General features: G+C 38.9%; 1 long non-coding RNA gene across 6 annotated transcripts in view; it reads right to left on the bottom strand.

Annotated features, from left to right (window-relative positions):
* LOC121670888 overlaps positions 1 to 12439 on the bottom strand; it is a 48836-nt gene that overhangs the window by 32173 nt on the left and 4224 nt on the right. For 2 of the 6 annotated variants that reach the window (XR_006018317.1, XR_006018320.1), the window contains exon 4: positions 9785 to 11175. The exons of the other annotated variants lie outside the window; for them this stretch is intronic. This is a non-coding gene — a long non-coding RNA (uncharacterized LOC121670888). Of the gene's footprint in view, positions 1 to 9784; positions 11176 to 12439 lie in introns of those variants that run through there. 6 annotated transcript variants of the gene reach the window in all.

Below are 12439 nucleotides of genomic sequence, written 5' to 3'. Positions count from 1 at the left end.
AAGTTGGAGAAAAAGCACACACCATCCCAGGACTTGCAATCTTGCATGCAAGTGCAGGCAAAACTGAACCAGGTTGGAAGGGATGCAGTAAAAGGCAAGGTACTTCCTTTTCATCCTATATGGCAAACATTATTTGAAAGCTGATTGCTTCCTCAGACATATCCCTCACTTCACAGCTACATACCATGACCACATATTTTCATGAAATGAAGTCCTAATTTTCTTAGAAATTAAATACCATTCTAATTTTTCTAGAATGACAACGCATCCTCAGGAAGTGAAGTCTGACTCTCGGTGGTTTCACCACCAAAGATGGAGGACAGATGGTTATTTGCCAACAGACATCTGCATCACAAGAACAGTGGTAGAGAGGCCAAAAGCATCATTCTTTTGGTCACTGCCAAAGAAGCAATATTTTGCCCAAGCACACATCAGAGGGACTTGGTGTAACCTTCAAGGATTACAAGCATTGCATGTCAGTGCAAGTGACTCAGATGCTCTGTGTCTGTCCCCAGAGTAAGACACGCTCTGTGAATACAACCAGAAGTGAGGCACTTTTCATTTGTTGTTTTCACTGACAGAAACTATATAGATGCATTAGAACAGCAGGCTCCTGCCCTGAAGAGCTGGTTTTCTAAACAGACCAAAAAGTAGCAAAAGACCAAAATGAAACTGAAAAGCAAAGTGAAACTATATCCAGTTTTTATACAACATGTTACAGAGAAGTGGTCCAGCAGGACAAAGTCAGGGCATTAATCTGTCAAATCCTTGTCATGATGAAGGTATGTCAACAAAACACTATCATAATGGATCAAAACATTATCCCACAACAGCTCCATCCAGTCTGGCCAGCCATACAGTGAAGAGTAAGAACAGCAATGCACCAGATATGAATATCTTAAATGTGCTGGGTAAGGCTTGAGAAAAGTCCTGAGGTGGACTTAGCCCACTTTTAAATTGCCTTGTGAGGGAAGCAGGAGATGCATAGCCTCAGGGGGGTAAGCTGGTGGCAGAACATGTGGCACACTCACTACCAACTCCCAAAAAACAGACACACACACTCTACTCCAGTCAGTCTGTTCCTGACAAACCTAAGATGCTTATTATGTTTACTAGCTTAGATGTGTGCACCTCAGGTACATACCCTAGCAGAAAACACAGCAGCAGGACAGACCCTGTCTGTAACAAAGACAGTTCTTCACAAGATTGATTTTCAAAATTAGAAGTTGCCCATTGAAAGGATCCACCACAAACCAAATGAAAAGAACTGGAAAAGTTACCCTATGAAGCAGGTGGAAAGGAAGGGATATATTTCCACAGTTTGTATCAGCAAGAGTAAATAACGTTCCAGATTTAACTTTCTGATAGACAACAGATTACCACTCACTAGGCAGGAAAGGATGGCTTGAGATGATGAGAGCATCAGGCACGCATTTTTCCATTAGAAATCAATTAATCTCTCTCTGGCCCAGAGTTCAAGTCATGTGACTTCATGCATAACACTTAATGCATTCGAGACTGCAATGCAAGTATCCCAAGGAGGCACAAAAATATGGAAACAGAACAGAGCTGTAACTGTGTTCTTGCCCTTCACATTATTTGTTTTCTCAGAGACCAAAGGTGTATATGATACATTGCAAATGCACTCTCTCTGCAAATATCCAAAATAATGACTTCCATGTTATGTATTAAAGAGGTTCTTGGATGCTTGAAGCACTTAGGAAAGAGTTCATTCCCACTTTCTCTGGGATGTCCTTACTAGATGATTCACTCCTCACAGAGACTCCTGGATGTTACAGAAAGCATAATAGGAAAGATCACAATAGCGAAATATACAAAAATACGACATTGATACAAGTGAAAATTACTCATCACTTTCACCTGAATACAATTTCTGTGTTTTGGTAGGTTGCTCGCATTGATTCTAGGAAGAAATGTTATTATGTCCATTATTACTTGATTGCTTTGCTAAAACTCTGGTTTTGTGGAGAGTACCAAACTACGCAGCGGTTTTCCACCATTGTTCACAAAAGCATCACCAGAGATCTGGAGATTTGGTCCCACTGTACCTTGTCAAAAAGCAAATAAATATACTGGACATTTCCTGAACACGGGGAGGTGTCAAAGAGACCCCCAAGAATCTCTTGACAAGGTCTGCTTCAGCTGGCTGTGCCCTATCATACATCTATACTTACAGGAACAACAGGGACAAAGGGTGTTCTCTTTTATCCTAAAAAAATCGCTGCCAAAAGAAGAGTGAGAAAAGGACCAAAAAAAGGCAAGATCTTGCCAGCCACTCCCAGGGACTACCTAACATAGCTGTTCAGTCACACTAGAGGGAGCATGGCAAACCTCTGAAACAATACAGCTATGTCCTGATAGAAACTTACCACCATGGGGATCTTCAAGAATCATTAGGACCATCTGAGAGAAGAGGTGCTGGAAAAGGAAACTCAAAGAAACAAAGGACAAATAAATAAAACATAACCCCTGTACCCAATTAAGGAACACCCCATGGCAGACAAGGACTTCATTAGTCAGAGCTGATTTAACACAAAGGTCCTCAGTAGCTGCGTGGATGCCCTGGAATGGGCAGAAAAACCACAAAATACCCCACATCTATCTTGACATGCCTGTGACAATTCAGCTACTATGTCAAACTATTTTTTACGTTGGATGGCATGCTGAAGCTCATTTCAAATACTGGGGACATACAGAGTGAGTATGTTGCTCAGAGTAAGGTGAGTAGGTCAATAAAATGAGAAATATGAAAGCAGTAGTTATGCAGAATAAGTGTAAGTTATAAGGGAAACTAATTTTTACTTTGACACAAACCTTGCGTATTAATTTTTCTGTCTAGATAAAACCCTAATAAGTCGTGAGTGGTCTCTGAGGATATTTTTCATTATTTAAAAAATTGTTTTGTTTTAAAAGATGGAATCTTTGTTTATTGTAACCAAGCAGTAGAAGAGGCTCTGCGGACAGGTCCTGCAGATAGTAATTTTTCTTAAGATTGCTCTTTGCCAGAGAATGAGTCATTCCTGTTCCTTTTTTCTTTGTTCATGTTGTGGCTTTTCCTTGTGTTTATTCAGTTTATATGATATGAATTATACCAAGAATGTACATCATGGGAATACATCTCTTGTTGGAGAAAAACTGTGGATTTTTTTTTCATTCTTTCAACTCAGGGTCTGTGACTGTTTATTTTGTTTTCCCTAAATTTTATGAACAGTCACCATGATTTTATGATCTTTCCATTCGTTACACTTTGAAATATATAAATAGCATTTAAAACAATGAGAAAGATTCACCAGGAGGCTCTGGCTGTCTGATGCTGCTGTAGTGAGTGGATGCTTCCCTAAGCCCCCTCTTTGGTTCAAGACCAAATTATGAGCTCTGACCCCATCCAGTAAGGCTCTTAATTCCAGAAGTTTGTTCCCGTGTTAAATACAAGTCCTTAAGTGGTCTCTTGGATTAGAGATTCAAGTTTTTGTGTCCCTGTGCCCCACGCTCACTGCTCAGAAGCATCCAAACACAGAATTAGACGGACAGTGGTGTCCTCTCAGTTTCAGGTCAGACAATGATCTATTTTCTTTAAATTGCACAAGGAAACAGAGCCAAGTATCTATTATTCCTGCTCAATCCCAAGAAGCAAAATAATGCAGAACATATAAAATGGAAACAAAACTTTCCATTAGAATCCCATCTCCTGACAATAAAATTCATCTGTGTGATATAACTAAACTATCTTGCCTTTTGAAAATTCTCAGCTATGATTTTCCTCAGCAAGATCACAAACTGAGATCCTACACTTTAACATCTCAAATGTTTTTTTGGTGGATTTTTGGTGCTCTTTCTAAGGAAGTTAGGGCAATGAAGGATGTGGGCTGTGCAGATGGTTTCCTTTCTCCCATGGGAGAGAGCTGGAGACAAGAAGAAAATGTTACACCATAATACTCTTCCTTCAAGCCATCTAGCTGTGGGCAAGCAGGCCCATTTCTTGTTTCTGTTGAGGAACTTGTCTCAGCTATTGATGATGATAGCAGAACTGTGGAAATAAAACAACCAGGTACCAGCACTGGTTCTTTGTTCTCAGTAGGGTAATAAATACAAGTACCTTCGCTAGTAAATAAACAGGCTGTTGAAGAAATTCTTTTGATCCCTGTGAAAGCCCCATGTTCAGAAAGCATTTGCTCTTGATTGCTCCATTATGGGTTCAATCTCTTTCCAGATCACATCATTGATCTCCTCTCTGAGTTTTCATCAGTGCTGTACCTAATTGTGAGGAACGGTCTGAAAGAAAGTATTGCCAGTTCATACTAACCTCCAGAGTTCAAAGGAGGGATACGCTTCCTCTCAGTTGTTTGAATGTTCACTCTTCATTTCAGGTTGTCTTTGAAATTCACTTTGCTTCTTAAAGCTTGTTTTGTTTGGGCCATTTTTCCCCCATAGAACACAGCCCATAAAGAATTCAGAAGAAAAATTGTAGTGAAGAAAAAAACTAGAGCAAAACCATAGTATTTTATCTATATTGAATTCTTTACTGTCTCCTGTGTTCCCTCTCTGTCACCTGAAATATTGTTCCTCCCTGGGAAAAAAAAACATTTTAAACACAATTTTTAAGCAGCTTGGTTTTATTGAGAAAGGTGATGATGAGTTAGTGGTAATATGAGTCAGACTGAGTGCTTTCATGTGTCATGTCTCATCCAGATTCTGGGGTTTTTTTTTCCTCTGAGAATATATTTACAAGGAATGTGCTTTTCTCATCTTCATTTGTGCACACTACAAAAAACACCTCATTATTTGATAAGTCGGCAACTGTCTGTGCCCAGGACTGAAAAACAGACTTCTTGGAAAGAGGTGTTTCTGGCAAAATTGCACAATAGCTGCTCAATGAATGAGTAAAGATAAGTGTTAGCAGTCTCTCTGCTTTCACTTTACCCACATTTCCTTAGAGCAGTTCTTTTGGATAATTGTTGCTAGAATGCATCATGATCCCAGGAGGCTCTGCAGGACATCAAGGTTCTGTCTCACTATTAAGAAACTCCACTTACATGCATCCATTCCAACTTCAGTCACCTAACAGAAGTTCCTACTCTGGGAGCTCCTCATTGTAGACCTCCCTCTGGTGAAAAGGAGATTGTCATCTTCACAGTCAAATCAAAACTTAGGAGAGCCAAACCATTTTTCAGAAGTACGTGTTCCTCTCCATTTTCTGTGGAGGGGATGTCAGTGCACTAAGCTATCTTAACCACTTCAATTATGTGTCTGAAACTACAGATGGCAAAAAATCTACCCAAATTACATCCTGAAAAACTGAGGAAAGATGTTAAGTACCACCTATACAGGCAGGTGGATAAGTACCAAAGAGTGAATATTAGAGAATATTCAAAAGACAAAATTCACCTTGGTACTTAAAGCGCAGGCTATGGATGTAAGGCACCTCTGTTTGGTTTCTCACCCTGCCACAGTCCGGTTCTGAAAAGATTAGTTGCCTCTGTCTTTGGTCCTCACTTGCAAAATGAGGAGAAAACCCTCCCTTCCCTGAAAGTACATTGCAGATCACAATATGGAATACAGGGAAATCCTATGGCAAGGGGTTTGAATGGGAACAGGTATCTACATAGAACTATAGCCCTGCAAAACTGGCTTATTGCAGCATTTCAGGAGTACATGAATATTCTTAAAGCAATAAAGGACAAATGACACCTTTAACAGCACCCACTTCTCAAAGAGGGTGTCCGCAACACCATACCGTAATCAGAGCTAAACACAGATGTGAGCTGTCCCAGGGTATATATAAGCCAACGTAAATTACATGTCATGGACTGTATAGTAAAAAAAATCAGTAGTGGGGGATGGGAAAAGAAGAGGGAAGTTCCATCTTCATATTTATTTTGCTTCATAAATATTCATTCCCCCTATGACCCTCTTGTGTCCTGGCACAGAACTGTGCTGTTTTTCATTTTACCATTAAAGAATGTCACATCATAAACAACCAGTTCCAGCAGACATGCATAAAATCTCACACTCAACTGAGCCCATAACTTTCCATGAATAATCAAATGCTCTATGCAATAATTTTTAAGCTGATAATTATGCACTATTTGATCAGCTTGTATGTTCATACTAGACACCTGATTAGCAAACACTACAGTCTTTAGTCATTTTTCTTCCATTGGCTGGCTGGTTTATCTATCTATCTATCTATCTATCTATCTATTTATCTATTTGTCTATCTTTTATTTATGTGGTTCCCTACTATGACAGTGTCTAAGTAATTTCTATGTATTTAAAAACAGAAACAACACTGTCTTTCTTAGTTTCTTTTTTTGTTTTCTTTCTTTTCCCAGCTTGATTAGTTCATAGGTTTGTCAATTACTTATATTAAACTCATTTTGCCTTGAGTTCAAACAAGTTTTTTACAGTAAGTGACCGTGAATTTTGAAAACTAAGGCTAAAAAAATTCTGACTTCTGCATTTGTTCCTGAAAAAGCAGGAACCACCTCCGTCATCTTGACGGAGACCGAAGGTTCTGCAGTGTTACTGCTCCATCTCTTGAGGGTACACTGCTTGGGAGCTTCCCCTTGCTGGCTCAGTGCATCTTACTTGCCATGAGAGTTCCTGATTATCTCTTGTGAAGAGGAAGGACCTCCTGTCATCCTGGACATCTTCACACTGTAGATACTGTCGTATATTCCGCATTTAATACCAGCAGATAATAATTTCATAAGCAAAATGGGCAAAGGCATTGAGGTTTCTTCATCCCCCCCATCTTGCTCTCCCAGTAGCCTTCTGCACCCCTAAAGGATACAAAACTTCACATCAGCTTAGCTATCTGAAGATAAAAGCTGCTTAATACAGGGAGAACATCGTGCAGGAGGTACAGTCTCCAAGCACCTCTTCCCAGAATTGCTTTGGCATAACTTTAATCACTTGCTCTTAGCTGAAGGCACACACAAAAAGGGTGGGTTGATCACTCAGCACTATTCTCTGACTCACTGAAGTGTTATTGCTGAACTCATCTTCTGGCTTTCACTATGCACAAACACAAGGGAGAAAGAAAGAGCAGGCCTGCCCTGCTCCCATGATAGCAGCAGTCTAAAACCAAGCCATAACATCCATTTAGTGCCTCTTTAGAAGAGCTAAATGGATTTTGTAAATTCCATTGGCAAATTAGTGCTAGTGTTATTCACATAAATCTTGCCATTAAAATGATTTACTTCAACTGTAGCATTATTAATGTTCAGTAAATTAGGTCCATAAAATGACATTTGCCATGCCATTAACTGAAGATAATCCACAAAGCTCATTTCTAACTGCCTTTATATTTTTTATAATGTCCTTCATAAACACTACCGTAGCTCTCTGAGATTCATGCAGCCATCAGTATATTGATAGCTCTGACACAGCATACACTTCAGATCAATTACTGAATCAGGAGACTAATTTAAACAATTTTACTTGTGGTCAGAACAAGATTCATTATTTATGAGTGCAAACAAAACTGTATCATTGTTCTTCAATTCAAAACACATGTTCCCTGGAACATCAGCCCTCTTCAGACTGTCTTAAGTCAAAGTAGATTATAGCCCTGGAAAATTTTGGAAATTTCAGAAAGTGGCTGAACAAGGATCTCAGGAATTAAAATAGAGACTTTCAAGCAACCAAGAAAACAAAACTATTTAAAAATTCTTTACAAGTTGGCCAAAAGATAAATCTCATAAAGCATTATAAGTTCATTAACATCTTTTTTCATGTTTATATATATTAAGCATTTCTGTTAAAGCCCTGACATGGTTGAAGTCCATTCACACTTAGAGTTTCGTTTGAGGAGGAAAGGTCTTAGAAGGTATTATTAATTTGTCTGATCTCTAAATTTCTTGATTTTGCTAATACTGAGAATTTCAAGCCTGACACTAGTATTATAATTTTATGTGATTCTAAGTGTCCTCTGCTCCCACTGACGACATGAGGATGATGTCATTGAACCATCTCTCTCTTGATAGATTTGCAGAGCAGATGATCCATAAATGACTTCACTGCATGGGGACAGAAGAGTCTGCACCCACCTAAAAAGAAAATGAGCTACATGGAGAAATATCCAAACAACACCGTGCCATAAAATAATAGTTTAAATTACAAGAATAAAAATATCCAAATTCCTTAGATCAGTAACGTGATTTTATAGCAATATTACAAGTTAATTTTACAGTGTCTGTTCTGTGACAACAAAAAGGGTGCAAGCAGTCTGATCACGGAGTTTTACTTGTGATTACCTTTACTTGAAACTACCTCACGACCAAATCAATACCGTCAGGATCGTGCTCCAACAGTTTGGGAATTTACTGCCCTTCAGCTGCTGGTAACTGGCCCCCATGAAAAAGGCAGTATTTATCTGTGTTTGTGTTCCCCTTCTGCTTCAGCACAAAATACAATTATTTGGCTTGAAGAACGCAAATAAGTGTTTTAGCTGTTCAAGCATGACCCAAAGAAGACCTTTGATTGGATCCTATTAACCTACTGATCTCTGATGGAGCTCCTGTCAGAAGAGCACCTTCTAACTCTTTCCTCCAGCTGTGCATTGGCTGAGTTTCTGCACCCATTCTTGCTAAGAGAGGAAATAGCAAAGTCTCACATTCAGCTTTCCTTAACCACTTCTCAGCAGGAGGATCCAAATATCGGAAAGCATCGCAATGACAGCTTAGTTACCTACCTTGTTATTGCTACCCTAAATGAACATGATGATCTTGCTCATACTTAAATTCATTACATCTACAAGACAGAGTGAATTAGTTCCCTAAACCAGATCAATCTCGTTACTGCTCTCCAACCATTTTCAAACAGTTCAAGTGCGAAATGGCTGAAGAGAATTTCTGTAGTGAACAACCAGGAGCTGGCAGAAATTCTTAAATGGGGTAATGGATTGCCATACCAGCCAAAGTGCAGATATAAGGGTGGGCATGGGACGCTGCTCCTCCTACACCAGGGGCACCGACAGTCCTGAGAAGTACAAAACAAAGATGCTACAAAATATGCAGAAATGTTTGGATACTTGGGCTATGGAAGCTGTTCCAGCTTCATCCTACAGAGTTCAAGTTCCCATAATGGACTGCTGCCCCCCAGGGACTCTCACTCTCAAGTGGATAAGCTTTAGGTGACTCTTTATATCCCCATGCCCCTGCTGAACATCTCCATTCCTTTAGTGAGGGGAATTTAAGCTTGCAGCCACTCACAAAATGTGTCTAATGTCCACCCGCTCACATACATAAATCATAAAACATCAAGTGTGGCATAGTATTTTAGGCACATGAAAGTAATAGAACATGAAAGTCATGATTGCCACAACAGAAGTCCAGCTTCAGCTCTAATTAATAGTGTATGCTGCCCCAGACACTTCTTGCTTTCTATATATGACGGCGTGCTTCATGCGATGTGCAAGTTAGCTTGATCCAATTCTTAATGGGTACAAGATGCTGCTGTGGCTTTTGTTACCTGTTCTTCATTAGTTATTAGTAACAAAACACTAAAATTTATTGGGTCAGACTAGCTAATTGAAGAAACAAATATGAAAAAACCAGCATATTCCTTTATGTACAAACTACACCAAACAGTCGTTTGCATTTTTATTTTGAAAACAGAACTAAAAATTTTAAAATAGACAGCTTAGAAGACAAAAGGTATTATTATGCATTTTCATATATGCAAATCCTCCTGAAAGAGAGTGAAAAACATGCAATACTTCAGCTTTGCAAAAAAAAAAAAAATACTAATGGCCCTACAACCTAGGCTTTATAGTTTTAAAGGTTAAACATTGTTTTCTGTATGGATTTTTACTGTTAAAAAAAAAACAGAAAAAATCACAGATTTTTACAGGTACAAATCTCAGCCAGTTCTTGTAAAACTTTCAGACTCACTCAGTCAGTCTTAAGAGAAGGACAATACCTAGCTCCTTGCAAAAATGCTAATGAAGGTTGGCTTTCCACCCGGAAAACAACTGGGCTCATTGTGGACCTCAATAACAGGACGTAGTTATAAAACTGAAGTTTTACTAACCCACTGATGAAACACCAACCATGCAAAAGATATTACAGAGTACATAATAAATATCAGAGGTTTGATTTCTTTGACTGGCAAATACAATGTTACTGTACTGTCATTTCTCTAAACTGTTGTAAAATCATTATTATATATACTCCAGTCAAAGAGTCTAATAGCATGACTATTTCCATCATCACTCAGAGTGGTCATATGCAAAAATGAGCAGTCCTTTCCACCTCCTGTCATGCCTTACCCTGCTATCTGCACACTTTTTGATCTAAGAGTATTTTAAATAAGACATATGTAACCTTACTCTGCTGGCTGTTACACTGGTATGAGCCCAGCAAAGCCAGCTGTGTGACAACAGCTTCAATGCTCTGTTCAGTTTCTCCTCCTATCCTAGAACAAAAGCAGTACAATCTATTTGTAAAGCCTACATTTTCACTTGTTCTTGTATTGATAATCTCAAGGCAGATTTAGCACCTCACTTGTAGAGTTCAACTCAGATATCTAAAGATAACCCTGAAGCAAGCTTCCATATCACTAATATTCTTCACATATTATTTTGCTGATCCCGAGAGAGAATCTATAATACTACGAAGGGAATCAAGAAGAGTGAAACTGCAGAAGAAATACACTGTACTTGTGGTCTTGAGAATGAAAAACAGCATTAGAAGTGTTTAGCCTTTGGCCAATAAAAAACTTATCGCACCAACCCTACAGTGCACTATTTGTGTTGGGGACGTTATGACAATACAGGATTCCCCACCCTTTCCCTGTGGAGGTCAACTTGGAAATATGAAGCACACATGAGCAGGGGGGTCCACTCAGAGCCGAAGCTCATCATCCATGCACTCTGCCAACAGAGTGAGTCACACAGGGTGACAGAGTTGAGGTGAGTAACCTCTGCAGATCCCTTTTTTTCCATTAAGTTTAGAAGGAGCCCATATAACTAGCTTGGCATAGATACTTTAACTTTAGACAGTTAAAGCTGAATGAGATCAATCCAAACCAAAACTAAATTACCTCTTAATGGATGGAAATCATAATTTTAAAAGTCACGATGCCAGAGGCAACCCAAGGAGGCTGACAATGGGCTTCTGACTGTGAAGATCAGTGTCTTTCCATGAAGCACTAAATAAACAAGAGGAGATGGAAGATGAGGCCTGCATTCTTTAGAAGGACAAGAAGTACAAAAAATAAACTCATGGTTTTAAAAAAGGGGAAAAAAACCCAAACAAAAGTAAACAAAACAACTAAGACCAGAAAACAAAGCAGGCTGTTTTCAAAAGTAAACTTGAATCACCAAATGTGTTTAATGTAAGGAACCCAGCATGTGGCTGCATCAGAAATATATATTAAGGAATAAATCTTGTGTCTGGAACACATTTCCAAACCATTATTTCTTTTACTGAGAGAACACAGAATATAGAGGGGAGGAAAGGGGTACATGACTCTGACACCAAAAGTCTGTCCTTTCTCAACTATGCAAAAAAGATTTAAGAGATGAAAACATTTTAGAGAGTAGTCCTAGCAGAGGAAAGGACTTGGATTCCCTTTGAAGACCTGTAACCCTTTCACTCATCACAGAGGGTGCTTGTGGTGAGGACACTGCTAGCAGTCACCAGAGGTAAGTAGTTTACAAGTAGGGGTGGTTACCAAATCGAGAACCAAACCATGAAACTGTTCTTGAGAAAGCACAGAAAATCTCTGCTGGTGTCACTTAAGTGCTGATGAATGGCATCTGTGTATCCCTCACCTTTGGCAATAACACTGGCAATACCATTCCCTCCACATCAGGAAAAACACCAGAGTAAATGCCACAGCCTTTAGAGATCTTTGACAGGGAAAGTTAGTTCCTGCTGCCTGCACACCATGCAGCAGCCAAAATCAGCATTTTCCAAACAACTTAAAGAGCAGTCATCAACAGAAAGAGAGAAATGTCTTATCTGGTAAGCAACTATAAAATATGGAATATGTCTTCTGATAATCTAGTTTACCTGTGATGGAATGTGCTATGAATTTTATGAAGCACTGCTTTGTTCCTGGCAACCTGTAATTTGCCATTCTTTATGCTGGTGTCCTATGCACTGAGGATTATTTTTCTGACTGATAACTTACACTTTCTCTACACAAATTTCTGCTTGAAATACCAAAAATTGCAGATAACTATTTGATTTGCTTGTCAATAAAAACCAATTTTTGTGTAACATAAAAATAATCTGCTCTCTGATCAATGCATTTCAACAGTTTTGTGAAAAACATTGGTGTAGGAGTTCCCAAAATAACATAAAAATAAGTTGCATAGTAAAATGCTGTTAACAAGAGTGTATTCTATGAGCTGATTGGAAAGATACTTTTATTCTATTCAGATCAAATTGAAATATACTACCACAAA

This window comes from Corvus kubaryi, unplaced genomic scaffold, assembly GCF_017639235.1.
Source record: "Corvus kubaryi isolate FWS band 111438036 unplaced genomic scaffold, C.kubaryi_AGA036_p1.0 133, whole genome shotgun sequence".
Classification (NCBI taxonomy): domain Eukaryota; kingdom Metazoa; phylum Chordata; class Aves; order Passeriformes; family Corvidae; genus Corvus; species Corvus kubaryi.
Note: the sequence above shows the minus strand (reverse complement) of the source record. Positions and strands in the feature narration are given on the sequence as shown.